This window comes from Pleurodeles waltl, chromosome 11 (assembly GCF_031143425.1).
Source record: "Pleurodeles waltl isolate 20211129_DDA chromosome 11, aPleWal1.hap1.20221129, whole genome shotgun sequence".
NCBI classification, from domain to species: domain Eukaryota; kingdom Metazoa; phylum Chordata; class Amphibia; order Caudata; family Salamandridae; genus Pleurodeles; species Pleurodeles waltl.
In genome coordinates, this window is record NC_090450.1 from 662,864,095 (window position 1) to 662,891,566 (window position 27,472).

Genomic DNA, 27,472 nt, shown 5'->3' on the forward strand with positions numbered 1-27,472 from the left:
AGGTCAGCGATAAACTGGCGATGACCAAACCTCCACCGTCACGCCAACAGAAATACGCCCATGCCATTACGACCAACGAATCCACACGGCGGTCTTTCAACCGCGGTATTCTATTGGCGGTACACACCGCCGCGGTCGAAATACACATACTCGTACAAAACACAACCACATTGGACTATTCGAAATACACACACCTGATACACATACACACACCACTCCCACACACCCAATACAATATAAAACACACACCCACATCACCCACAAACCCCTATGACCAGAAATTCTGAGAGAAGGCGAGAGAGAGACACCACAGTCAACTACCAAGCATCCACAGGCACACAATACCAATACCCACAGAACTTCCACGCACCTCACACAACACACCACTAAATAGCACCCCACCTATCACTACACACTCCACCCCACACATCATCCACACCACCCCATGGCACCTCAAAGACACCCCAGGTTCTCAGATGCTGAACTCAGGGTCATGGTGGAGGAAATCGTACGAGTAGAGCCCCAGCTGTTCGGGACACAGGTGCAGCACACCACCATTACCAGGAAGATGGAGCTATGGAGCAGAATAGTCGATAGGGTCAACGCTGTGGGACAGCACCCAAGAAATAGGGACGACATCAGGAAGCAGTGGAACGACCTACAGGGGAAGGTGCGTTCCATGGTATCAAGGCACAACATCGCGGTACAGCGGACTCGCGGCGGACACCCACCTCCTCCCCCAGATTTTACAACATGGGAGGGGCAAGTCTTGAACATCCTGCATCCTGAGGGCCTCGCAGGAGTCGGTGGAGGAATGGACTCTGGTAAGTCTCATCTTCACTACTTCATCCCCACCTGCATGCCAACTCATACCCCCACCCTCACCCTTACCCCCATCACAACTACCCCTTGCAAATGTCTCACCATCACAACCCACCCATCCCAAAACTTAGCCCTGCATGCGGCCCCAAAGCATGGACACCCATCACCAAGGCATGCCCAATGCACATACCCATCACCCCCCCCGCCCAAAATACCGTCACAACAGCCCCCACAAAGGAATGCCAGCACTGGGGTACACGGGCACCCACCCATTGCACGCCATTGGCACACACAGAAGCAATAACCATACTTTTATACCCCTGCAGGACCCGAACGCCAGGTCACCGCGCAGGAGGGTCCACAAATGTCCCCTCCACCCCCAGAAGAGGCCCACAGTGATGACATCAGCTCTGTCTCCCTGGATCTAGATCACCAGCCCGGTCCATCGGGAACCTCGGGACAGTCGGTTCCCCTCAGACAGGCACAGGCCACAGCAGACCTTCCCCCCTCTGGGAACACCAGCACAGCACCCACCCAGCGGGCCCATACCTCTGTCCCCAGGACACGTCAATCAGCAGTGTGTCCACCACTACAGGGAACCCAGGCTAACCCACCACCCCAACAACAACAGGGACCTGGGGGCAGTGGTAGTGGGCACACGGTCCAGGGGACGGAGGCCCAAGGAAACAGGGGAACTGGGAGGGCTGCTGTGCGACAGGGGGGGGACAGGCCAAGGGAACCCACTCTCCACGAGGCCCTCTCCTCCATCATGGGAGCATACCACCGCTCCCAGGAGACGATGGCGACAGTCCTGGCCAGGTTTCAGGAAATCCAGCTTCTGCAGGAACAACAGTATATGGGGTTCAGGGAGGAACTGAGAAACATCAGTACCGCCATGGGTACCATCGTAGTGGCTCTGAATGAGTTAATCTCCACATTGCGGACCACTGTGGCACCTCAAAGGGCCCCTGACACTAGCATGGACCAAGAACTGGCTACCACCTCCGCCGGCGCTAGTGGACAGGAGGCCCCGACAGAAGACCAACATGCCACATGAACCCCACCCCCTGCAGAAGGAGAACCACCCCGCAAGCGGGCCCTGAGATCCAGGAAGAAGACAGAGTAACATGTCAAGACCCCCGCCAGCAAAGGATACCGCCCTGATTGTCATCCCACTGTCCCACATTGTCACCCTGTCCAACCGTAAACTGCCCCTGCTCCACTACCCACAGGCATTTGGACAATGCACCTGTGAACCTGATAGTCTGGACTCTGCCATGGACAATCCTCCACCATCACCCCTCACCGATTTGCAACCACCCATCCAAATTAGAGCATTTGAATAAACACACTTATTGCACATAAACAATCTGGAGTCTGTCTGTGATTTTAACAAATGTATTAGACATGACAGTGCCAAAATTGTTATTCACACTGTGATGCCACCAAACCGCTGTCACACAGCTGTAGTCCATGGGGAAACAAAGCAGATGTCACGCAGTGGGGCCCACAGCTCTGAAAACGGAAGGGAAAGTCACAACACAGTTACCATACACTGGGGGAAAAAGTCAGACAGTAGAGAGGTAGGAGTCTTTAAGTAAATGTAATATGCCGGTGTGTACTCTTACCTGTGTGTCACTGAAAATATTGCTCTATTACTGTGTTCCTGTTGTCTATGTCGTCCTCTCCGGCTTCCTCTTCTTCACTCTCCACAGGCTCCACAGCTGCTACAACACCACCATCTGGACCATCCTCCTGCAGAAAAGGCACCTGGCGGCGCAAAGCCAGGTTGTGAAGCATACAGCAGGCCACGATGATCTGGCACACCTTCTTTGGTGAGTACATAAGGGATCCACCTGTCATGTGGAGGCACCTGAACCTGGCCTTCAGGAGGCCAAAGGTGCGTTCGATCACCCTCCTAGTCCGCCCATGGGCCTCATTGTAGCGTTCCTCTGCCCTGGTCCTGGGATTCCTCACTGGGGTCAGTAGCCAGGACAGGTTGGGGTAACCAGAGTCCCCTAATAGCCACACCCGGTGCCTCTGGAGTTGACCCATCACATATGGGATGCTGCTATTCAGCAGGATGTAGGCGTCATGCACTGAGCCAGGGAACTTGGCATTAACATGGGAGATGTACTGGTCAGCCAAACAGACCATTTGTACATTCATCGAATGATAACTTTTCCTGTTCCTTTACACCTGTTCACTCCTGCTGGGGGGTACCAAAGCCACATGTGTCCCATCAGTGGCACCTATGATGTTGGGGATATGTCCAAGGGCATAGAAATCACCCTTCACTGTAGGCAAATCCCCCACCTCAGGGAAAATGATGTAGCTCCTCATGTGTTTCAGCAGGGCAGACAACACTCTGGACAACACCTTGGAAAACATAGGTTGAGACATCCCTGATGATATGGCCACTGTTGTTTGAAATGACCCACTTGCTAAGAAATGGAGTACTGACAGCACCTGCACTAGAGGGGGGATCCCTGTGGGTTGGCGGATGGGTGACATCAGGTCTGCCTCCAGCTGGGCACACAGTTCCTGTATAGTGGCTCGGTCAAGCCTGTATGTCAGTATGACATGTCTTTCCTCCAATGTCGACAGGTCCACCAGCGGTCTGTACACGGGAAGATTCCTCCATCTCCTCGCATTGCCCAGCGGACGGTGCCTAGGAAGGACAACAGCGAGCACAGAGTCAATCAACCCACAGGTACGTTCCCACAGCTTGCACACAACACGATTCACTATGCATTGAATGGTTTGTATGAGTGTTGAGGAAAGGCCTAGGTATGTGTGACGCAGTAGAAATTAAGCCATGTGGGCCCTTGAAATGGCGGCTGCCTGACCTGTGAAGTGTGACAATGGGATGTGAGGTCAATGCGCTGGCGTGGCACACCGTGGCGGTAGGCGGTCGAAGACCGCAGCGCAAAACCGCATTGGTTAACATAGAATCCTATGGGTTTCACGAGCCAATGGCGATGTGCGCCGGCGGTCGCAGTACGCACCGCTGCGGGCGTGAACGCCATTTTCTTTCTACTTAATTACTCGATACCTGATCTTCCACAGGAGAGGACCTACACTGCAAGTGCTGCTGTGACCTCGGTCTGGAAGAGACAATGGCTGCTGCGACTGGGGAAAGGGCCCCTGCCTTCACTTCTGAAGAATTGGAGAAACTCGTGGATGGGGTCCTTCCCCAGTATGCGCTACTCTACGGTCCTCCAGACCAACAGGTAAGTACAGTGGGACCATGCTTTGTGGGCAATGCCTGGGTTGAGTCGGGTGGATGAAAGATGGTGGGGAGGGGAGCGATTGAGGCATGCATCAGACGACAGATGAGAGCATTGGCCACATGGCAAGGGTGGGGATGGGGGGCCACTCACATCAAGCATGCAGAAGGTGATGATTTTTTTTCTACCCCTGTACATGTCACATAGGTCAGCGCCCACCATAAAATCGCTATTTGGCGTGCCATCGCCAAGGACGTCCGGACCCTGGGGGTCCACAACAGACGGGGCACCCACTGCCGGAAGAGGTGGGAGGACATCCGACACGGAGCAGGAAGACGGCGGAGGCTCTGCTGGGTATGGCCTCCCAACGTAGGAGGGGTGCCAGTTATCAATTGACCCCCCTGATGTCCCGGATCCTGGCGGTGGCCTACCCCGATTTGGATGGGCTTGTGAGGACATCACAGCAGACACAAGGGGGTGAGTACACTCTCATTCTGGTGACTTTGCGTGCACTGGAGGTGTCTGGGTGGGGGAGGTGGGCTGTGGGTATCTCTAGGCCAGGGCGATTTCTGTAGGCAAGGCCCCTCTGTAAGGCATGCCCTGTGCCCTCACCCCCCACCTCTGTAGGATGCCAAGTACAGCTATTCATGGCCCTGTGTCATCTATGTGTGCAGTTGTCGTACATAGGCTTGTAGGCCATGTCCCACTGATTGAGTAGTGGACCCCAAGTGCGCAGCGTAGTGCAGGGGGCTTCTGTCTCTGTCCTCTCCGCCAACGGTAGCGGTAATCCATGCACTCAACATGTCTTTCTTTCTCCCCCTCCCCTTTTTTGTGGTCTTCCTGTTCATGTGTGCATTAGCATCATCAGGCGGAGGAGAAGTGGCATCGGAGCACGAGGGAGCTGCATCCCACATGGCCCTGGAGGGCCATACAACGGACTCTGAGTACACCAGTGGGACGGAGGGCGAGGGGAGCTCCACAGCGGGGACTCGTGCTGATGTCAGTGGCAGCGACTCGTCCTCTGAAGGGAGCTCCCTTGTGGTGGCGGCAACATCCGTGCCCCCCGCAACAACAGGTACAGCCGCCACCCAGCGCACAAGCACCGCCCTCCCAGCAGCCCCTCAGCGTTTGCCCCGTGCCCACTCACCCAGGAAGGGGGGCATCTCCTTCACCCCAGGCACCTCAGGCCCTGCCCCTGTCACCCCTGCTGCCCTCAGTGAGGGGGTCATTGACCTCCTGAGGACCATCATTGTTGGGCAGTCTACCCTTTTGAATGCCATCTAGGGTGTAGAAAGGGAGGTGCACCGGAGTAATGCATACCTGGAGGGCATTCATTCGGGTCAGGCTGCCCATCAGCGATCGTTCAACGCTCTGGCCTCAGCATTGACGGCAGCAATTGTCCCTGTCTCTAGCCTCCCCCCTCCAACTTCCTCCACCCAGACCCAATCCCCTGTACCTCTGCCTATCCCAGACACACCTACAGACCAGCCTGCACACACCTCAACACCCAAGGGAAGCTCATCCAGACATAAGCACCACACTTCACACAAGCAACATCCACATGCAGACACACCAACACCCACTGCCTCCACTGTGTCCCCCTCCTCCTCGTCTCCCTCCTCCCTCCCTGTGACGTCTCCACTCACACTTGCATGCACAACATCTTCAGCCACTACGTCCATCACCAGCACACCCACCAGAACACTCCGCACACGTGCAGTCACCACCCCCACTACCATTTACACGTCCCCTGTGTCCTCTCCCAGTGTGTCTGTCACCCCCTCTTCCAAACCACACAAACGCAGGCAGCCACCCACCCAACAGCCATCCACCTCACGACAGCCTCTAGCCCAAGCACCTGCACCCAAAGACACCAGACTTCACACTCCTACAACCACATCCTCTTCCTCCACTCCCATACCCACTACACCTAGCCGTCCCTCTCTTTCCAAATTGATTTTCCTTTCCAAACTTGACCTCTTTCCAATCACTCCCCCACCCCGTCCATCGAATAAGACTGCAATCAGCACCTCAGCCACCACCAAACCAGGACCTATCAGGACTGTTGTCCAAGGACTGTGGAGTCCCCCACCCTCAAGGGCAACTAGTTCTGGTAGGAGCCAAGGCACGGCCAGCCCACCCCCGGAAAAACACCCAAAGATCACCAGTGCCCGGCGCGAGAGGCCAAGGACACCAGGGACCAAAATCCCTACCCTGGCTCCGGCTGGAAGTGGGGTGCCACCTGGCACACCGCCAAAGGTGGGAAAGGGCCACAGACGACCAGGGAAGGGTGGGAAGGGCAGCACACCCGACAAGTCCGGCAGCAGGCCAGCTGCCCAGGAGGGCCCCACCAGCCCCATCCCAGGTGTGCAGGAGGGCCCCGCCAGCCACAGCCCAGCTGCCCAGGAGGGCCCCACAAGCCACAGCCCAGCTGCCCAGGAGGGCCCCGCCAGCCACAACCCAGCTGCCCAGGAGGGACCCACCAGCCACAGCCCAGCTGCCCAGGAGGGCCCCGCCAGCCACAGCCCAGCTGGGCAATGAAGGAGCGCCAGCCACAGCCCAGCTGGGCAATGAAGGAGCGCCAGCCACAGCCCAGCTGGGCAATGAAGGTGCGCCAACTCAAGCACCGCTGAACAGGGCAAGGACCGCTGAACAGGACAAGGACCGCCAAGGCAAGCACCGCTGAACTGGGCAAGCACCGCTGAACAGGGCAAGGACCGCCAAGGCAAGCACCGCTGAACAGGGCAAGGACCGCTGAACAGGGCAAGGACCGCCAAGGCAAGCACCGCTGAACAGGGCAAGGACCGCCAAGGCAAGCACCGCTGAACAGGGCAAGCACCACTGAACAGGGCAAGGACCGCCAACTCAAGCACCGCTGAACTGGGCAAGCACCGCTGAACAGGGCAAGGATGGCCAAGGCAAGCACCGCTGAACAGGGCAAGGACTGCTGAACAGGGCAAGGACCGCCAAGGCAAGCACCGCTGAACAGGCCAAGGACCGCCAAGGCAAGCACCGCTGAACAGGGCAAGGACCGCCAAGGCAAGCACCGCTGAACAGGGCAAGCACCGCTGCTCTGGGCCCCTCATCTCAAGCACCGCTCCGCTGGGCCCTTCATCTCAAGCACCGCTCCGCTGGGCCCTTCATCTCAAGCACCGCTCCGCTGGGCCCTTCATCTCAAGCACCGCTCTGCTGGGCCCTTCATCTCAAGCACCGCTCCGCTGGGCACCGCCGTCTCAAGCACCACTGAACTGGGCGCTTCATCTCAAGCACCGCTGCACTGGGCCCTTCATCTCAAGCACCGCTCCGCTGGGCCCTTCATCTCAAGCACCGCTGCACTGGGCCCTTCATCTCAAGCACCGCTCCGCTGGGCCCTTCATCTCAAGCACCGCTCCGCTGGGCACCGCCGTCTCAAGCACCGCTGAACTGGGCCCTTCATCTCAAGCACCGCTGCACTGGGCCCTTCATCTCAAGCACCGCTGCACTGGGCCCTTCATCTCAAGCACCGCTCCGCTGGGCCCTTCATCTCAAGCACCGCTCCACTGGGCACCGCCGTCTCAAGCACCGCTGCACTGGGCCCTTCATCTCAATCACTGCTCCGCTGGGCCCATCATCTCAAGCACCGCTCCGCTGGGCACCACCGTCTCAAGCACCGCTGAACTGGGCCCTTCATCTCAAGCACCGCTGCACTGGGCCCTTCATCTCAAGCACCGCTCCGCTGGGCCCTTCATCTCAAGCACCGCTGCACTGGGCCCTTCATCTCAAGCACCGCTGCACTGGGCCCATCATCTCAAGCACCGCTCCGCTGGGTCCTTCATCTAAAGCACCGCTCCGCTGGGCCCTTCATCTCAAGCACCGCTCCGCTGGGCACCGCCGTCTCAAGCACCGCTGAACTGGGCCCTTCATCTCAAGCACCGCTGCACTGGGCCCTTCATCTCAAGCACCGCTCCGCTGGGCCCTTCATCTCAAGCACCGCTCCACTGGGCCCTTCATCTCAAGCACCGCTCCGCTGGGCACCGCCGTCTCAAGCACCGCTGAACTGGGCCCTTCAACTCAAGCACCGCTGCACTGGGCCCTTCATCTCAAGCACCGCTCCGCTGGGCCCTTCATCTCAAGCACCGCTCCGCTGGGCCCTTCATCTCAAGCACCGCTCCGCTGGACACCGCCGTCTCAAGCACCGCTGAACTGGGCCCTTCATCTCAAGCCCCACTGCACTGGGCCCTTCATCTCAAGCACCGCTCCGCTGGGCCCTTCATCTCAAGCACCGCTCCGCTGGGCACCGCCGTCTCAAGCACCGCTGAACTGGGCCCTTCATCTCAAGCACCGCTACACTGGGCCCTTCATCTCAAGCACCGCTCCGCTGGGCCCTTCTTCTCAAGCACCGCTCCGCTGGGCCCTTCATCTCAAGCACCGCTCCGCAGGGCACCGCCGTCTCAAGCACCGCTGCACTGGGCCCTTCATCTCAAGCACCGCTCCGCTGGGCCCTTCATCTCAAGCACCTCTCCGCTGGGCACCGCCGTCTCAAGCACCGCTGAACTGGGCCCTTCACCTCAAGCACCGCTGCACTGGGCCCTTCATCTCAAGCACCGCTCCGCTGGGCCCTTCATCTCAAGCACCGCTGCACGGGGCCCTTCATCTCAAGCACCGCTGCACTGGGCCCTTCATCTCAAGCACCGCTCCGCTGGGCCCTTCATCTCAAGCACCGCTCCGCTGGGCACCGCCGTCTCAAGCACCGCTGAACTGGGCCCTTCATCTCAAGCACCGCTGCACTGGGCCCTTCATCTCAAGCACCGCTCCGCTGGGCCCTTCATCTCAAGCACCACTCCGCTGGGCCCTTCATCTCAAGCGCCGCTCTGCTGGGCACCGCCGTCTCAAGCACCGCTCCGCTGGGCCCTTCATCTCAAGCACCGCTGCACTGGGCCCTTCATTTCAAGCACCGCTCCGCTGGGCCCTTCATCTCAAGCACCGCTCCGCTGGGCACCGCCGTCTCAAGCACCGCTGAACTGGGCCCTTCATCTCAAGCACCGCTGCACTGGGCCCTTCATCTCAAGCACCGCTCCGCTGGGCCCTTCATCTCAAGCACCGCTCCACTGGGCCCTTAATCTCAAGCACCGCTCCGCTGGGCACCGCCGTCTCAAGCACCGCTGAACTGGGCCCTTCAAGTCAAGCACCGCTGCACTGGGCCCTTCATCTCAAGCACCGCTCCGCTGGGCCCTTCATCTCAAGCACCGCTCCGCTGGGCCCTTCATCTCAAGCACCGCTCCGCTGGGTCCTTCATCTAAAGCACCGCTCCGCTGGGCCCTTCATCTCAAGCACCGCTCCGCTGGGCACCGCCGTCTCAAGCACCGCTGAACTGGGCCCTTCATCTCAAGCACCGCTGCACTGGGCCCTTCATCTCAAGCACCGCTCCGCTGGGCCCTTCATCTCAAGCACCGCTCCACTGGGCCCTTCATCTCAAGCACCGCTCCGCTGGGCACCGCCGTCTCAAGCACCGCTGAACTGGGCCCTTCAACTCAAGCACCGCTGCACTGGGCCCTTCATCTCAAGCACCGCTCCGCTGGGCCCTTCATCTCAAGCACCGCTCCGCTGGGCCCTTCATCTCAAGCACCGCTCCGCTGGACACCGCCGTCTCAAGCACCGCTGAACTGGGCCCTTCATCTCAAGCCCCACTGCACTGGGCCCTTCATCTCAAGCACCGCTCCGCTGGGCCCTTCATCTCAAGCACCGCTCCGCTGGGCACCGCCGTCTCAAGCACCGCTGAACTGGGCCCTTCATCTCAAGCACCGCTACACTGGGCCCTTCATCTCAAGCACCGCTCCGCTGGGCCCTTCTTCTCAAGCACCGCTCCGCTGGGCCCTTCATCTCAAGCACCGCTCCGCAGGGCACCGCCGTCTCAAGCACCGCTGCACTGGGCCCTTCATCTCAAGCACCGCTCCGCTGGGCCCTTCATCTCAAGCACCGCTCCGCTGGGCACCGCCGTCTCAAGCACCGCTGAACTGGGCCCTTCACCTCAAGCACCGCTGCACTGGGCCCTTCATCTCAAGCACCGCTCCGCTGGGCCCTTCATCTCAAGCACCGCTGCACGGGGCCCTTCATCTCAAGCACCGCTGCACTGGGCCCTTCATCTCAAGCACCGCTCCGCTGGGCCCTTCATCTCAAGCACCGCTCCGCTGGGCACCGCCGTCTCAAGCACCGCTGAACTGGGCCCTTCATCTCAAGCACCGCTGCACTGGGCCCTTCATCTCAAGCACCGCTCCGCTGGGCCCTTCATCTCAAGCACCACTCCGCTGGGCCCTTCATCTCAAGCGCCGCTCTGCTGGGCACCGCCGTCTCAAGCACCGCTCCGCTGGGCCCTTCATCTCAAGCACCGCTGCACTGGGCCCTTCATTTCAAGCACCGCTCCGCTGGGCCCTTCATCTCAAGCACCGCTCCGCTGGGCACCGCCGTCTCAAGCACCGCTCCGCTGGGCCCTTCATCTCAAGCACCGCTCCGCTGGGTCCTTCATCTGAAGCACCGCTCCGCTGGGCCCTTCATCTCAAGCACCGCTCCGCTGAGCACCGCCGTCTCAAGCACCGCTGCACTGGGCCCTTCATCTCAATCACTGCTCCGCTGGGCCCTTCATCTCAAGCACCGCTCCGCTGGGCACCACCGTCTCAAGCACCGCTGAACTGGGCCCTTCATCTCAAGCACCGCTGCACTGGGCCCTTCATCTCAAGCACCGCTCCGCTGGGCCCTTCATCTCAAGCACCGCTGCACTGGGCCCTTCATCTCAAGCACCGCTGCACTGGGCCCATCATCTCAAGCACCGCTCCGCTGGGTCCTTCATCTAAAGCACCGCTCCGCTGGGCCCTTCATCTCAAGCACCGCTCCGCTGGGCACCGCCGTCTCAAGCACCGCTGAACTGGGCCCTTCATCTCAAGCACCGCTGCACTGGGCCCTTCATCTCAAGCACCGCTCCGCTGGGCCCTTCATCTCAAGCACCGCTCCACTGGGCCCTTCATCTCAAGCACCGCTCCGCTGGGCACCGCCGTCTCAAGCACCGCTGAACTGGGCCCTTCAAGTCAAGCACCGCTGCACTGGGCCCTTCATCTCAAGCACCGCTCCGCTGGGCCCTTCATCTCAAGCACCGCTCCGCTGGGCCCTTCATCTCAAGCACCGCTCCGCTGGGCACCGCCGTCTCAAGCACCGCTGAACTGGGCCCTTCATCTCAAGCCCCGCTGCACTGGGCCCTTCATCTCAAGCACCGCTCCGCTGGGCCCTTCATCTCAAGCACCGCTCCGCTGGGCACCGCCGTCTCAAGCACCGCTGAACTGTGCCCTTCATCTCAAGCACCGCTACACTGGGCCCTTCATCTCAAGCACCGCTCCGCTGGGCCCTTCTTCTCAAGCACCGCTCCGCTGGGCCCTTCATCTCAAGCACCGCTCCGCAGGGCACCGCCGTCTCAAGCACCGCTGCACTGGGCCCTTCATCTCAAGCACCGCTCCGCTGGGCCCTTCATCTCAAGCACCGCTCCGCTGGGCACCGCCGTCTCAAGCACCGCTGAACTGGGCCCTTCACCTCAAGCACCGCTGCACTGGGCCCTTCATCTCAAGCACCGATCCGCTGGGCCCTTCATCTCAAACACCGCTGCACGGGGCCCTTCATCTCAAGCACCGCTGCACTGGGCCCTTCATCTCAAGCACCGCTCCGCTGGGCCCTTCATCTCAAGCACCGCTCCGCTGGGCACCGCCGTCTCAAGCACCGCTGAACTGGGCCCTTCATCTCAAGCACCGCTGCACTGGGCCCTTCATCTCAAGCACCGCTCCGCTGGGCCCTTCATCTCAAGCACCACTCCGCTGGGCCCTTCATCTCAAGCACCGCTCTACTGGGCACCGCCGTCTCAAGCACCGCTCCGCTGGGCCCTTCATCTCAAGCACCGCTGCACTGGGCCCTTCATTTCAAGCACCGCTCCGCTGGGCCCTTCATCTCAAGCACCGCTCCGTTGGGCACCGCCGTCTCAAGCACCGCTCCGCTGGGCCCTTCATCTCAAGCACCGCTCCGCTGGGTCCTTCATCTCAAGCACCGCTCCGCTGGGCCCTTCATCTCAAGCACCGCTCCGCTGGGCACCGCCGTCTCAAGCACCGCTGAACTGGGCCCTTCATCTCAAGCACCGCTGCACTGGGCCCTTCATCTCAAGCACCGCTCCGCTGGGCCCTTCATCTCAAGCACCGCTCCGCTGGGCCCTTCATCTCAAGCACCGCTCCGCTGGGCACCGCCGTCTCAAGCACCGCTGAACTGGGCCCTTCATCTCAAGCACCGCTGCACTGGGCCCTTCATCTCAAGCACCGCTCCGCTGCGCCCTTCATCTCAAGCACCGCTCCGCTGGGCCCTTCATCTCAAGCACCGCTCCGCTGGGCCCTTCATCTCAAGCACCGCTCCGCTGGACACCGCCGTCTCAAGCACCGCTGAACTGGGCCCTTCATCTCAAGCCCCGCTGCACTGGGCCCTTCATCTCAAGCACCGCTCCGCTGGGCCCTTCAGCTCAAGCACCGCTCCGCTGGGCCCTTCATCTCAAGCACCGCTCCGCTGGGCACCGCCGTCTCAAGCACCGCTGCACTGGGCCCTTCATCTCAAGCACCGCTCCGCTGGGCCCTTCATCTCAAGCACCGCTCCGCTGGGCACCGCCGTCTCAAGCACCGCTGGGCAACGCCGTCTCAAGCACCGCTGAACTGGGCCCTTCACCTCAAGCACCGCTGCACTGGGTACTTCATCTCAAGGACCGCTCCGCTGGGCCCTTCATCTCAAGCACCGCTGCACTGGGCCCTTCATCTCAAGCACCGCCGCACTGGGCCCTTCATCTCAAGCACCGCTCCGCTGGGCCCTTCATCTAAAGCACCGCTCCGCTGGGCCCTTCATCTCAAGCACCGCTCCGCTGGGCACCGCCGTCTCAAGCACCGCTGAACTGGGCCCTTCATCTCAAGCACCGCTGCACTGGGCCCTTCATCTCAAGCACCGCTCCTCTGGGCCCTTCATCTCAAGCACCGCTCCGCTGGGCCCTTCATCTCAAGCTCCGCTCCGCTGGGCACCGCCGTCTCAAGCACCGCTCCGCTGGGCCCTTCATCTCAAGCACCGCTGTACTGGGCCCTTCATCTCAAGCACCGCTCCGCTGGGCCCTTCATCTCAAGCACCACTCCGCTGGGCCTTTCATCTCAAGCACCGCTCCGCTGGGCCCTTCATCTCAAGCACCGCTCCGCTGGGCCCTTCATCTCAAGCACCGCTCCGCTGGGCACCGCCGTTTCAAGCACCGCTGAACTGGGCCCTTCATCTCAAGCCCCGCTGCACTGGGACCTTCATCTCAAGCACCGCTCCTCTGGGCCCTTCATCTCAAGCACCGCTCCGCTGGGCCCTTCATCTCAAGCACCGCTCCGCTGGGCCCTTCATCTCAAGCACCGCTGCACTGGGCCCTTCATCTCAAGCACCGCTCTGCTGGGCACCGCCGTCTCAAGCACCGCTGAACTGGGCCCTTCATCTCAAGCACCGCTGGCCCATTGGCGGAAGGGGCAGTGCCGCATCTGTGTCGGGCAGGGCTGCACGAAGCACTCTGGGCACCAGTCCCCCTCCAGAACCAGTGGACACTGTCATCCACTTGAGAGACTGTGGCTTTGCACTCCCCAGGATGTAACAGTGGGCAAACCACCCACTGTAGAGACTTGAGAGACTGTGGCTTTGCACTCCCCAGGATGGTACAGTGGGCAAGCCACCCACTGTATGGACTTCAGAGACTGTGGCTTTGCACTCCCCAGGATGGTACAGTGGGCAAACCACCCACTGTATGGACTTGAGAGACTGTGGCTTTGCACTCCCCAGGATGGGACAGTGGCCATGGAGGCCCCTCGTGGATCTGGCTTTGTGTACTCATGTGGCTGAGGTGCCCCCCCTTCCCTTCCCCCTCAGGTGCCTGTAGTTTTTCTATCTGATGCCCCTGCAGTGTTCTCTCCGTTGGTGTCAGGTATCCTGTGTGGGCCTTGCCCATGTGATTTTGGCCCAGTGGTCCACGGACAATGACAGCTAAAATTATCGGACTTTTAATATTTATGTATATATTAGTTTTAAATGTGTGATATTTTTATATGCCGATAATACAATATATTCGACTGTTTATGATCATTTCATTTTGTCTTTGCATTCTTCCAGGGGGTTTGGGGGTTGTAACAGTGATGAATTGCTATGCATTGATGTGTGTGTTGTAGTGGGTGAGGGTGGTGGTGGGTGTGTAGCGTATGTTTGCCCGTAATATTTTCTCCTCCCCCCTCCCCTGTGTCGTAGGTGCAGTACTCACCGTAGTCTTCTGCGCCGGCGTTCGTGCTCCTGGTAGAGAAGCAGGAATACAATAGCTGGTAGGATGTGTAGTTCGGGTTCCATGCTTTCCAGATTCCTCGTGGGGTGTATGAAGGTGAGCGTTTTCTGTTTGAAATGTCTGTTTCTGCCGTGTTTTTATCGGCGGGGCTACCGCCCCGGAAAAGGTGGCGGATTGGTGGGTTGTGATAGGGTGAGCGGTACATTGACTCTCGCCTGTTTGTTGGCGGTGACAGCCACGCTGTTTGTTTGTCCCGCTGTGGCGGTCGGAGTGTTAAAGTGGCGGTCTTTGTTGGCGGTTTCCGCCAGGGTCAGAATTCAATTTTTTAAACCGCCAGCCTGTTGGCGGGTTAGCCGCCGCTTTAACACCGACCGCCAGGGTTGGAATGACCCCCATAGGCTGGGACATGCCTGATGCCATGACCACTGTTGTCTGAAAGGAACCACTTGCAAAGAAATGGAGCACTGACAGCACCTGCACTTGAGGGGGGATTCCTGTGGGATGGCCGATTGCTGACATCAGGTCTGGCTCCAACTGGGTACACAGTTCCTGGATTGTGGCACGGTCAAGCGTGTAGGTGATAATCAAATGTCGCTCCTCCATTGTCGACAGGTCCACCAACGGTCGGTACACCGGAGGATGCTGCCATCTCCTCACATGTCCCAGAGGACGGTGCCTATAAAGGACAACAGCGATCACAGAGTCAAACAACTCAGAGGTACGTACCCACAGTTTACACAGAACACCTATCATACACAAAAGGTGGCCTGTATGTGTGTTGAGTCTAGGCCTAGGTATGAGTAACGCAGTTGGAAATGAAGCCATGTGGGCCCCTGAAATGGCGGCTGCCTGTCGTCTAAAGTGGGACAATGGGATGTGAGGTAACTGTGCTGGCGTTGTACACCGTCGCAGTAGGCGGTCGAAGACCGCGGCTCAATGCTGCATTGGTTAACATTGGACCCTATGGGTACCAGGAGCCAATGGCAATGTACGCCGGCGGAGACGGTGCCCAGGAGGCCACCGCCAGCACAAGCCCAGCTGCCCAGGAGGCCACCGCCAGCACAAGCCCAGCTGCCCAGGAGGCCACCACCAGCACCAGCTCAGCTGCCCAGGAGGTCACCACCAGCACCAGGCCAGCTGCCCAGGAGGCCACCGCCAGCACAAGCCCAGCTGCCCAGGAGGCCACCGCCAGCACCAGCCCAGCTGCCCAGGAGGCCACCGCCAGCACAAGCCCAGCTGCCGAGGAGGCTACCGCCAGTACAAGCCCAGCTGCCCAGGAGGCCACCGCCAGCACAAGCCCAGCTGGGCCATGAAGGACAGCCAGCAAAAGGCCCGTTGGGCCATGAAGGACCGCCAGCAAAAGGCCCGTTGGGCCATGAAGGACCGCCAGCAAAAGGCCCGTTGGGCTATGATGGACCGCCAGCAAAAGGCCCGATGGGCCATGAAGGACCACCAGCGCCAGCCCCACTGGGCCATGAAGGACCGCCAGTAGCTGAGACCCTGCAATGGAGACCGCCATCTGAGGCACCGCTGAACAGGGCACCACCATCTGAAGCACCGCTGAACAGGACACCACCATCTGAAGCACCGCTGAACAGGGCATCGCCATCTGAAGCACCGCTGAACAGGGCACCGCCATCTCAAGTACCGCTGAACAGGGCACCGCCATCTCAAGCACCGCTAGCCCATAAGCGGCAGGGGCACTGACGCAACTGAGTTCGTCACGGGGTGAATGATGCACTCTGGGCACCATGCCCCCTCCAGAACCAGTGGAGACTGTCATCCACTACCTCTGTCCTTAACAGGATGAAGCACTCTGGGCACCATGGCCCCTCCAGAACCAGTGGAGACTGTCATCCACTACCTCTGTTGTCAACAGGATGAAGCACTCTGGGCACCATGCCCCCTCCAGAACCAGTGGAGACTGTCATCCACTACCTCTGTCCTTAACAGGATGAAGCACTCTGGGCACCATGCCCCCTCCAGAACCAGTGGAGACTGACATCCACTACCTCTGTCCTTAACAGGATGAAGCACTCTGGGCACCATGCCCCCTCCAGAACCAGTGGAGACTGTCATCCACTTGTGAGACTGTGGCTTTGCACTCCCCATGATTGAACAGTGGGCAACCCACCCACTGTAGAGACTTGTGAGACTGTGGCTTTGCACTCCCCAGGATATGGCAGTGGGCAACCCACCCACTGTAGAGACTTGAGAGACTGTGGCTTTGCACTCCCCAGGATGGAACAGTGGGCAACCCACCCACTGTAGAGACTTGTGAGACTGTGGCTTTGCACTCCCCAGGATATGGCAGTGGGCAAGCCACCCACTGTAGAGACTTGAGAGACTGTGGCTTTGCATTCCCCAGGATGGAACAGTGGGCAACCCACCCACTGTAGAGACTTGTGAGACTGTGGCTTTGCACTCCCCAGGATATGGCAGTGGGCAAGCCACCCACTGTAGAGACTTGTGGATTTGGCGTCGTGCACTCAACCGGCTGAGGTGGCCCCCCTTTCCCACCCCCCGAGGTGCCTGTTTTTTTGCTCTCTGATGCCCCTGCAGTGTTCTCTCCGTTATGGTCAATCAATCAATCAATCAATCAAAGAGACTTATATAGCGCGCTACTCACCCGTGAAGGTTTCAAGGCACTGGGGGGGTGGGGGGAGAGGGGACTGGAGATCACTGTTCGAAAAGCCAGGTTTTAAGGCTCTTCCTGAAGAGTAGGAGGTCCTGGGTCTTGCGGAGGTGGGTGGGGAGGGAGTTCCAGGCTTTGGGGGCCAGATAGGAGAAAGATCTGCCTCCAGTGGTGGTGTGTTTGATGCGGGGGACTGTGGCGAGAGAGAGGTCGGCGGAGCGGAGGTGGCGTGTGGGAGTGTGGAAGGTCACTCTTTCGTTAAGGTAGGTTGGGCCGGTGTTGTGGAGGGATTTGTGTGCGTGGATGAGGATCTTAAAGGTGATCCTTTTGTCTATGGGGAGCCAGTGGAGGGATTTGAGGTGTGGTGAGATGTGTTCATGGCGGGGGAGGTCGAGGATGAGTCGTGCTGCTGCGTTCTGGATTCGCTGTAGTTTGCGTTTGAGTTTGAGTGTGGTGCCGGCGTAGAGGGCGTTGCAGTAGTCTAGCCTGCTGCTGATGAGTGCGTGGGTGACTGTCTTTCTGGTCTCTGTGGGGATCCATTTAAATGTTTTTTTCAGTGTGCGGAGTGTGTTAAAACATGAGGAGGTGATGGCGTTGATTTGTTGGGCCATTGAGAGGGAGGGATCCAGGATGATGCTGAGGTTGCGTGCGTGGTTTGCGGGGGTGGGTGCGGGGCCTAACGTGGTGGGCCACCAGGAGTAGTCCCAAGTGTTTTTGTGGAGTTGAGTTTGAGGTGATTGGCTGTCATCCAGGCAGCGGTGTCAAGGAGTGCAGTGTGTAGGTTGGTTTTGGCGATGGTGGCGTTGCGGGTGAGGGAGAAGATGAGTTGTGTGTCATCAGCGTATGAGAGGATGGTGATACCGTGAGGTTTGAGGATGTTGGCTAGTGGGGCCATGTAAATGTTGAAGAGTGTGGGGCTGAGGGAGGAGCCTTGTGGGACTCCGCAGGTGATTTTGGTGGCAGAGGATTAGAACGGTGGGAGACAGACTTTTTGGGTTCTGTCGGTGAGGAAGGAGGTGAGCCAGTCTAGGGCTTTGCGGCGGATGCCGGCGTTTTGAAGGCGTATGCGGAGTGTGTGGTGGCAGACAGTGTCAAAGGCTGCGGAGAGGTCCAGGAGTATGAGTGCAACGGTCTCGCCCAGGTCGACTCTGGATAAGGTGGCGGATTGGTAGGTTGTGATACTGTGGGCGATACATTGTCTCCCGCCTGTCTGTTGGCGGTGACCGCCACGCTGTTTGTTTGTACCGCTGTGGCGGTCGGAGTGTTAAAGTGGCTGTCTTTGTTGGCGGTTTCCGCCACGTCGTAATTACAATTTTTTTACCGCCGGCCTGTTGGCGGTTTTACCGCCGCTTTAACACCATCCGCCAGGGTTGTAATGACCACCATAGTCTATTGAGGTGTAGGTGAGGCTATGTCAAGCTCCTCACACCCATCCTATCCAGGATGACCCATGAAGTCACACCTAAGCTCCCATTGTGTGTGTCTGCCTAAGAGGAATACACAAAGCCCAACTGCCAACTGCACCCAGTCATGTTACCAGAGATAGGCTGCATGCACCAAATGGATAAGGTAAGAAAATGCCAACTTTCTTGAAGGGCATATTCAGAACTGCAATTTAAAACCCGACTTCACGTTAACTTAGAATTTCAAATTGTGGTTCCAGAGACACGAAACATAGGCCATCTCTTCCCATTTGGAAGGTATGCTTATAATATTTAATAAGGCAATTCCAATTATATCATAGGTGAGGGATAGGCCTTGCAGTAATGAAAAGCAAATGTAAGTGTTTTTCACTACCAGGACATGTCAAAGTAAAAGGTACATGCCCTACTTTTTTTAATACAATGAACTCTGCCCTCTGGGTTGTCCAGGGCCTACCCTAGGGGTGACAAATATATGAAAATGGAAAGTTTAGGCCTGGCAAAAGGTTTATTTTGCCAGGTCAACATGGCATTTTAAACTGTACCTACAGACTCTACTATGGCAGGCCTGAGATGTTTAAATTACTTCATAAATGGGTGGCACAATATGTGCTGCAGGCCCACTAGTAGCATTTAATTTATATGCCCTGGGCACATGTAGTGTACTTTACTAGGGATTTATAAGTAAATTAAGTATGCCAATTGGGGACTAAGCTAATATTAACGTGGTTTAAGGAGTGAGCACATGCATTTTAGCTTTGTTTAACAGTGATAAAGTGCTCAGAGTCCTAAAGCCATCAAAAATAGATCCAGCAGCAAAATGGAGGAGAGTCTTAAAGTCCAGGAAAAAACACCTTAAGGCTGACAGGTATAACACCCTCCTACCCCCAGCTGACAGTGGGGAGAGCTACCCAACCCCTAGAGAGTTCTCCTTATTAAGGCTGAAAATTCTGGATAGACCATCAGCATTGGGGTGGTCTGGCCCAGAACGATGCTCCACCGAAAAGTCCAGTCCCTGAAGGGAAATGGATCACCTCAACAATTTTTTATTTTCACTTCATATTTGCATTAGCCTCCTTAGTGGCCTGTGGTCTCTCTCAACCTGGAAGTGTGTCCTAAACAGATGTGATCTCAGCTTCTTCATTGCCCGTGCCACAGCAAAGGCTTCTCTTTCAGTCGCACTCCCCATCTGTTCCCTGGGAAGTAGCCTCCTAGAGATGAATACTACAGGTTTGTCTAGGTGCTCTCATTTAGCTGTGATAGAGCTGCCTCTAATCCCATGCTCTGAGGCATCGGTTTGAATAATATCCTCCTGGGGTCTGCACGTGGCTTGTCATAGGGAGTCAAAGCCTTTTTGGCAGTCCAGGGGAAAATGGTGGTGCCAGACCCGTTGACAAACCTTGTGTAATATCCAGGGAGCTCCAGTTCTATTATTTTTTTTGGGAGCTTCCAAAACCTGGATGTTTTTTTGGTCTGGTACTTAGGAAGTGTACACTTTCTAACAAAGTCAGATCATGGTTGCAAATTACACAGCAGGAGCTATAAAAGGTCACAAGTAGGCAGTAGGCAAAAGGTACTCTGTGCATCCGGTAGCCATGGCAGTCATTGTCAAGAAGTCTCACTGACATGGGTAAAGACTTTTTAATGCCACCATCCCTGGTGCCCTGCCACAATCTCTCTACCTGGCCATTATATACTGCACAAAAAGGTGCCTATATGTCCTTTAGTCTGTGGGTGCGGACATTAAAGCCCAATAGTCTTCCATGTGCTCCTGGCAGGACTCAGCATCAGCTAGTCAAACAACAATAGTGGGCATTGTGACATGGCCCCAGCACTTCGCAATCCATAACTTAGCCAAGAGAAGCAATAGCACAGTAGGTCTACAAAACAGTGGCAGGAATATACTTTGCGTACCCGAATAGGACTAACATTGGCATTTAAGGCCTCACTTGTACCATAAAGTCAGTTATAACCTCATGTACTCTATCCCAATATCACACTATGCATGGGCATTTCCATGCCAGATAAAGGAACCCATCCCCTTCCTCCCTGCAGTGCGCAGCAGGCATCATCATAAAGACTCATGCAGTGCAGCTGAAGGGGTGTGCAGTATAAATGATGCAAATACTTAAGGTGGATAAGTAGTCAGAAGTGAGTATTTGAAGGGGCAAGCAGGCCCTGCAACGCAGTCCATCCCACACACCAATGTTACAAGCTACAGTATCCAAATTATCCCTCGGGCTCTTTAATGGTGCAAATAGTACCATATGTGGGGTGGTAGGGAGCCTCAATGTCAGTGTCTATTGCTGTGTGCAGGATATGCAAAACTGGGTGGAACCACAAGTGTGCAAACTGCGCACATACAATATAGCTCTAAATCAGGGGCATCAATACCTCCATGTTCAAACCGCAACATTAGCACTTCTCAGGATAGCCTAGGCTTCCTCCTAGCCCTACACTAGTGCAACTAGGAGGGATGAGATGCGGCTGAAGAAGGCTGTCATCACTAACAGAGGTACATATGCAAAAAGATTGAGAAACCTAGGCAATGCCACCATTTTGGTTATAGCCACCCATCCGACCAGTGGGATCGGCAGTCCTTACCAGCCCAGGACTCTGTCTTCTAGCAAGGCTATAGTCTGGCCATAGATATTCTGTCAAATATCCATAGTGTCCCTACTGACCCAGATTCCCAGGTCTGGGACGAATGAATCTACCTACGCCAGACGGAAGTCTGTAGTGAACCTAGGACTGACAAATGTCAAGGGAAAAATCACACACTTGTTCCAGGTTATCATGACTTCAGTTATGCCGCCAAACCGAACAAACTCCTGCTGAGCAGGAGCAAGATTATGGGCAGGGTCTCAGACATAAACCATGACATCGTCAGCGTTTATGGAAACGATAAGCCTCTGAGATGTAAAGTACATGCCGCACTCTGCATGGTGATGTCAGAGATGGGCAGCCAGAGGTTGCAAGGCTATCATGAAGAGCACTGTAGATAAAGCACAGCCCTGGTGCATGCCTTTGCCAATCATGAAGATGGGTGAGACTAGGCCATTGACACAAAATCTGGCTATGGTGATAAATAGAGCAGGGTGATCAATTTCATAAAGCTCAGGCTGATTACAATGCGCTGCAGGAGGAAAAAGAGTTATGGTCACTCTGGAGAATCAAAGGTATTTTTTGGCATCTGAAAAAGCAACAAAGAAGGCAGCTAGGGTTCAGGGTGTGAAGCACTCCAAACAGCTTGCGCAGGTTGTGTGCAGTTGACCGACCTGGTACAAACCACAACTTGTAAGGTTGAACAATATGCAAAAGAAGATGGCAACAGACACTCAGCCAGACATTTATCCAGTATTTTATTGTCAAAATTAATCATTGACAGGGGCGATTTGAATCAGGGGCTTCTATGGCTTAAGGACCATAACTAGTAGAGCCTCCTGAAGTGTGGGAGGTAGGACTCCAGTGTTACTGGCTCTGAGACCTTCAGTCCAGCAGCTTTACGTCTAGACATATTCTGCATGACACAGACAACATCTGCAACATCAAAGGAGATGTCTAAATATTGCTGATGTGCATAGTCAAGCCAGAAGAGCTGTATGGTATAAAGATACTCTTTTATAGCCTCTGGATCTGCTGATATGAAGGATTGGTACAGATCTGTGTAGAATTGTGTGACTACATGCATCAACTCCCTGGTGGGGTAGCAGTGCTCGCTATTGGTATCTAAAATATTAGAGATATAGGGAATGCCACGAACCACACAAAGATGAGATGCAAGAGTTTCCCAGCCCCGTCGCCCTCCCTGTACCTGCGCGCTGCAGCCTATATATTCAAATAGCAAGCTTCTCACTCAGCTTATTCCTGATACTCAGAAAGGTTGGTGCGCAATTGCGCGAGAAGCTGCAGATCATTGGCGGCAAAGTTGCTGCATTCTAGGTTCTATACCTCACACTCCAACTGCCCCAAATGGGGCCTAAGGGAACACCGTAACCACATCTGCTCAGATATACTGACCCAACAAACATTCACTTTGAAAGTCTCCCCTAATACTCCTGGAGATTGTGCTGTATTGTTGCAAAGTGTTCCACAATAGCATCCCTGATCTCAGAGTGGAAGACCTGGTCATCCAGAGTATTCGGAGCGAGTCTCTATGAGAAGGCACTAACAGGGCAGGAGCAGAAAGCATGCAGGGCAAATGTTCCACCCTGTGGACCAGGGCCGCAACGTCCACCGATGTAAGTCAATAATACATGCTGGACAAGTAGTTGTGTGAGGTTGATATGCAAGTGCCTCCCATGCCTCCGGATGTCTCACCCACCATATATCAATCAGGCCATAATCAGAGATAATGGCATGAGGTTGCATGGTAGTGCAGGGTGGAGGGCACCATCCCACTTGGACCTATCCCTGTCAGGGCAGAGGGTCACATTAAGGTCCTGACCCCAGATTACTGTTGATCAGTGCAGTCTGAGCACTTAGTGCCATTGGAATAAAAACATGCCTGGGCTGTCCACATTTGGGCCGTAGACACAGACAAAGCAAACCACCCTGTCCTCTAAGATGTCATGAAGAATTAAGTAGCAGCTCTCAGGAGGTCGTACCTTCATGAGAGTGCCCTGCCGAAGCCCCTCTCTTAGTACTATTGCCCCCGGCATAAGCCACATACGCAGGAACATGCACCTCTTCTATCCAACTGGCATGAAATCGATGGTGGGTCTCATCAGCAAGGGGCTGTTTCTGAAGGAAAGCAGTGTCTATTTTGTGGCATTGGAAATAAATAAGCGAATATGCACCTCACTTTGTGCCGGACCCCAACCCCATGGACATTCCATGACAGCAAGTCATTGGGACTTCAAGGTGCTCATCAGCAGCAAGCTAGGTAGCGAAAGTCCCAGCCATCCCGGGAGCCCCGCAAAGCTGGCAGTAGCACCTAGAGCTCTAGCTCCTGATACAATAGCATGGGGAGAAGAGTACAAGTGTGAAAACAGCATAACACCCTATCCTTCTCCCACCCACTTCAACAGCCCAAACCAGCTAAGGAAATATTCCGTCTCAACATACCAAGCAAACCTGTAACATGAGCCCAATGAAAGGAAATCAATAAGGTCAGTGGGATCCATCCCAGGGGCCATCTCATGGGACCAGTATGTCTCCTGTCTCGAAAGAGCAGAGGTGGCGGGATTCTGAGAGGAAAAATTAACATGTTTAATTCACCAAGGTAGCCAGACTGTCCCATGGCAGACTGTCGTGCCTGGGGCTCAGGTCCCATACCTCAATTACCATCCACCGGCATGGTGGCATAGCACACCAGAAGTTTGCAAAAAGGTGAGACAGAAGAGAAGAGGCCCCAGCTCCAGGGAGGAAGCCAGGCTTACTACTCCTTTAAAGTCAACAGGAGGGACCTGGGGCCCTGTACACCAGCTAATAAAGGAGTTCTTTCTCAGAGAGCAAACATTGTGTGTCCAGAGCTTGAGTAAGGAGTCGAGGGGTAGCACCGGCCAGCACTTAGTCATTATCACTGAGCCAGCCACCAGGGCAGTCTGCAGCCAACTCATTGCAGTTAGCAGCTTTTTTTATTTGTGTTCGGCTGAATTTCAAAGAAAATTTAGGGTTAGTGAACAGGTGGATCTTCCCCTGCACAGTGACCTTTAATTTGATGTGGAATAGGAGTGCATATGACGAGCCAGTTTTTATAAGGAGTTTCTTGGCAGGTAAGGAAATTCAGCACTTGCTCAGAACAGCCTGTGTAAAATCAGGGTGGATGGAGTTCATGCTACCCTGGTATTTGGAGCTCTGAGAACTTCCTTGCAAGTTACAGGATAGTATATCTTCCTCAGTAATGCAGAAGATGAGCGACGATAGGGCACACCGGGGCCCCTGACAGGGTCTTAGGGCCAAGCAAGCGTTGAGCGAGATCTACACAGAAATGACTGTTTAGTTGTTCCCGTAAACAGGGACCACAGCCCCTCCTCAACATAGATCTCGATTTTGAAACAGTTCCAAACCAACATTGTTTTTGGGTCCGCACCAAGGGAGTCATCCCCAGTGGGGTCTATTTGCACCTCTGCATTCGACCGCTTAGCAGATAACAAAGGTGAGCTTAGGTTGGCCACAGTCATGCTTGCTCATGGAGATCACTACCTCTGCATCATTAAAGTGTCTAGGGTCACCAGTCTTGCCAGACAGGCAAACGCTAGTGCAGAAGCAGGCAGAATTGAAGAGCCTCAAATGTCACTGGTAAAGAGAGCCAGGATGGGCAAGGAGAAAGGAGGCAGTAAAGATGCAAGGGCCTCCCTGTCGGGACCAAGGGCCATCAAGTCATCTAAATATTGGCAACACTACACCCAGAGGCTCCTGGGGGTATGAGCAGGTCAATGCTCTGGATGCAGGCCACAGGCGAGGCTGCAGAGGAGGGTCTGCATAACCAACACAGAGGTGTGGCACAGGGTTGTCAGGGGGGTGCAAATGCAGCAGCCTCCAATTCCTGGCCACAAGCTGCTCAGTAGTTGTGGGGGCCAATGCCAAGCTGGGCAACAGGAGTGGCACCAGCACCATGCTCACCAACAGAGGAGCAGCATTGTGGAAGGTCCATCTTCAGCACGGTGCTGCCCGCTCACTGCACAAGCCACCAATCAGGCTGATTGCCTGCACCCGCAGAGCGCTGGGTGACTCCAATCCACCCTGGCAGGCTTATTTCCACCTCTGCAGCCTTGGTCACATTGGCTGGCCCCCCCAGGCCTCCAGCAGCAACAAGTCTTTCACTCCCCGAGGAGCTCTCCCATCCATCAGCAGTCACTCCTCTGTCCCCAGGGATCCCCAGGCAGCACTCAGAAAGCCTGAGGCCCCAGCCGCAGCTTTTCCGGTGTCACCACCTCACAGGCCATGGGCCAAGAGTGACAGGCCCTAGAGCTAGAGGCAGAAACAAAGGGACTCCCTGGACCACTCCTCCCTCTCCAGGGTCAGCCCTCATCCCCGGACACCTGTAACCGCTGCAGAACAGAAGGATAAATGCCGGATTACTATCCTGGCTTGCAGAACCACCTCAGCAGGTGGCCATCTTGCAGTCTGTCTCTTGAGTGCTTGCTGCCCTATCTGGCACTTCATACTCAGGCTTGCCTGCCGCAGGGTACGAAGCACTTCCTGCAGGTGAAATAGATGGTTCTGTTGAGGATACCTATATCATCTAATTAAGCAGCACTGAAGGCCTCTATTCCAGCCAGGGTTTACCTTCACCAGTCTCTGGAAGGTGGCAGGGACACTCTTGAATCTGAAAGGGCATCACTGTAAACTTGAAATGTACTTCTGGGGTAGAGAAGGTAGATCTCTCCTTAGCTCCCTTGGTCAGGTCAATCTGCCTGTATCCTGAAGTCAAATCAAAAGTGCTTAGGAACTTTGCAGCTCCTTATCTATCAATCAGCCCGTCAGATTGGGGGGATAGGGTGCACATCAGTCTTGGTGACTGAGTTGAGTCCCCTGTGGTCAACATAGAACTTGAGGTCTTGGGCGGGGCCCAGTTGTGCTGCCTTTGGCACCAGAACCACTGGGCTGGACAAAAGACTACTTGAGAGCTCAATGATACTCAATTCCAGAAGCTTAGTGACTTCTGCTTTGAAGCTGACCTTCAGTTTGTCAGACAACTGGTATGTTTTGATTTTGATAGGCAGGCTGTTCCCAGTATATATGACATGGGTAAACAAGTGTGTAAGACCAGGCGTGAGGGAAATTTGAGAGGCAAGCTGACCCAGTGACTGGCTATAATCCCTCTGCTGCTCTGGGGTCAGGGTAGCTGAGAGAATGATACTCTCCACTGGCCCATCCTTCTCTTTGAATAATAGGAGATCAGGGAGAGGCTCAATCTCGTCCTCTTCCCCATCATCTGTCAAGAGAAGCATGGTGAACTCAGACCTCGCATAGTGGGGTTTGAGATGGCTGGATGGAGTAGCCTTAGGGGACTCCAGGGGGTCTTGAGATCCACCAGGTAAGTAGACTCCCCCTTCCTCTCTATCGCCTCATATGATCCAGTCCAATTATCCTGGAGATCCCTGGGCTCCATCCCCCTCACTTTCTGTCCAGGATAAAATTCCACTATGGTAGCTGTAAGGCCGTAACACTGCTTCATAACTTCCTGGCTAACATCCAGGTTCTTGGAAGGTTTTTTTCTGAACTTGACCATTTGGTTCCTGAGGTCTAGCATGTTGTGAACCACATCCTTGGAGGGGTTCTTGGGAGCTTGTTCCCACCTCCCCTCTGTAACCAGGAGGTCCCCTGACAGGGTGATAATAAAGAAGTTCAAAATGGGCGAAAGCCCACTGCCTTCTGTAGCACCATTCTAAAAGCAAAGAACATGCATTGTAAGAGGATGTCTTACTTCCACCTCATGAGCTCAGGCAGGCCCACAATCATGCTTTTAAGGGTCTTGTTGAATCTTTTAACACGCCCTTTGGTTTCTGGATACCAGGTTCTGGAGAACTTATAAATCACCCTACATTCCTTCCACATGAACTTCATGTATGAGGATATGAAGTCGGTGCCCCTGTCTGACACCACTTCCTTGAGGAAACCGACCATGGTGAAAATCTTCATTAGGGCCGAGCCACTGCAGATGAAGTAATGCTCCTCACCTGGAATGTTTTTGGGTACATAGTGGCATCGTCCACCAAGACTAGGATATTCCTATTGCCTACGGATGTCTTGGGACTCACAGGTCCTATAGTATCAGTTCCCACCCTCTGAAGGAGTGTGGCTACAACAGGCATGGGAGCCAGAGGAGCTTTTAGCTTTTTTTCCAGTCGCCCCACTAGCCTGGCAGGTGAGACAAGTACTACAGAGTGTATCCGAGGCTGTCATTATCCGGGGCGAATAGAAGTGGGAGATAAGTCTAGCAAAGATCTTGTCCTGCCCTAGATGTCTTGCCTGGGTTATCTCATGAACCAGCCCCAGTAGGAAGATACCACGGGCATAGTTGAGCTTACAGCTACATTTAAAAACCTGGGACACCCACTCCACACTCAAAGGAAGCAAGAGT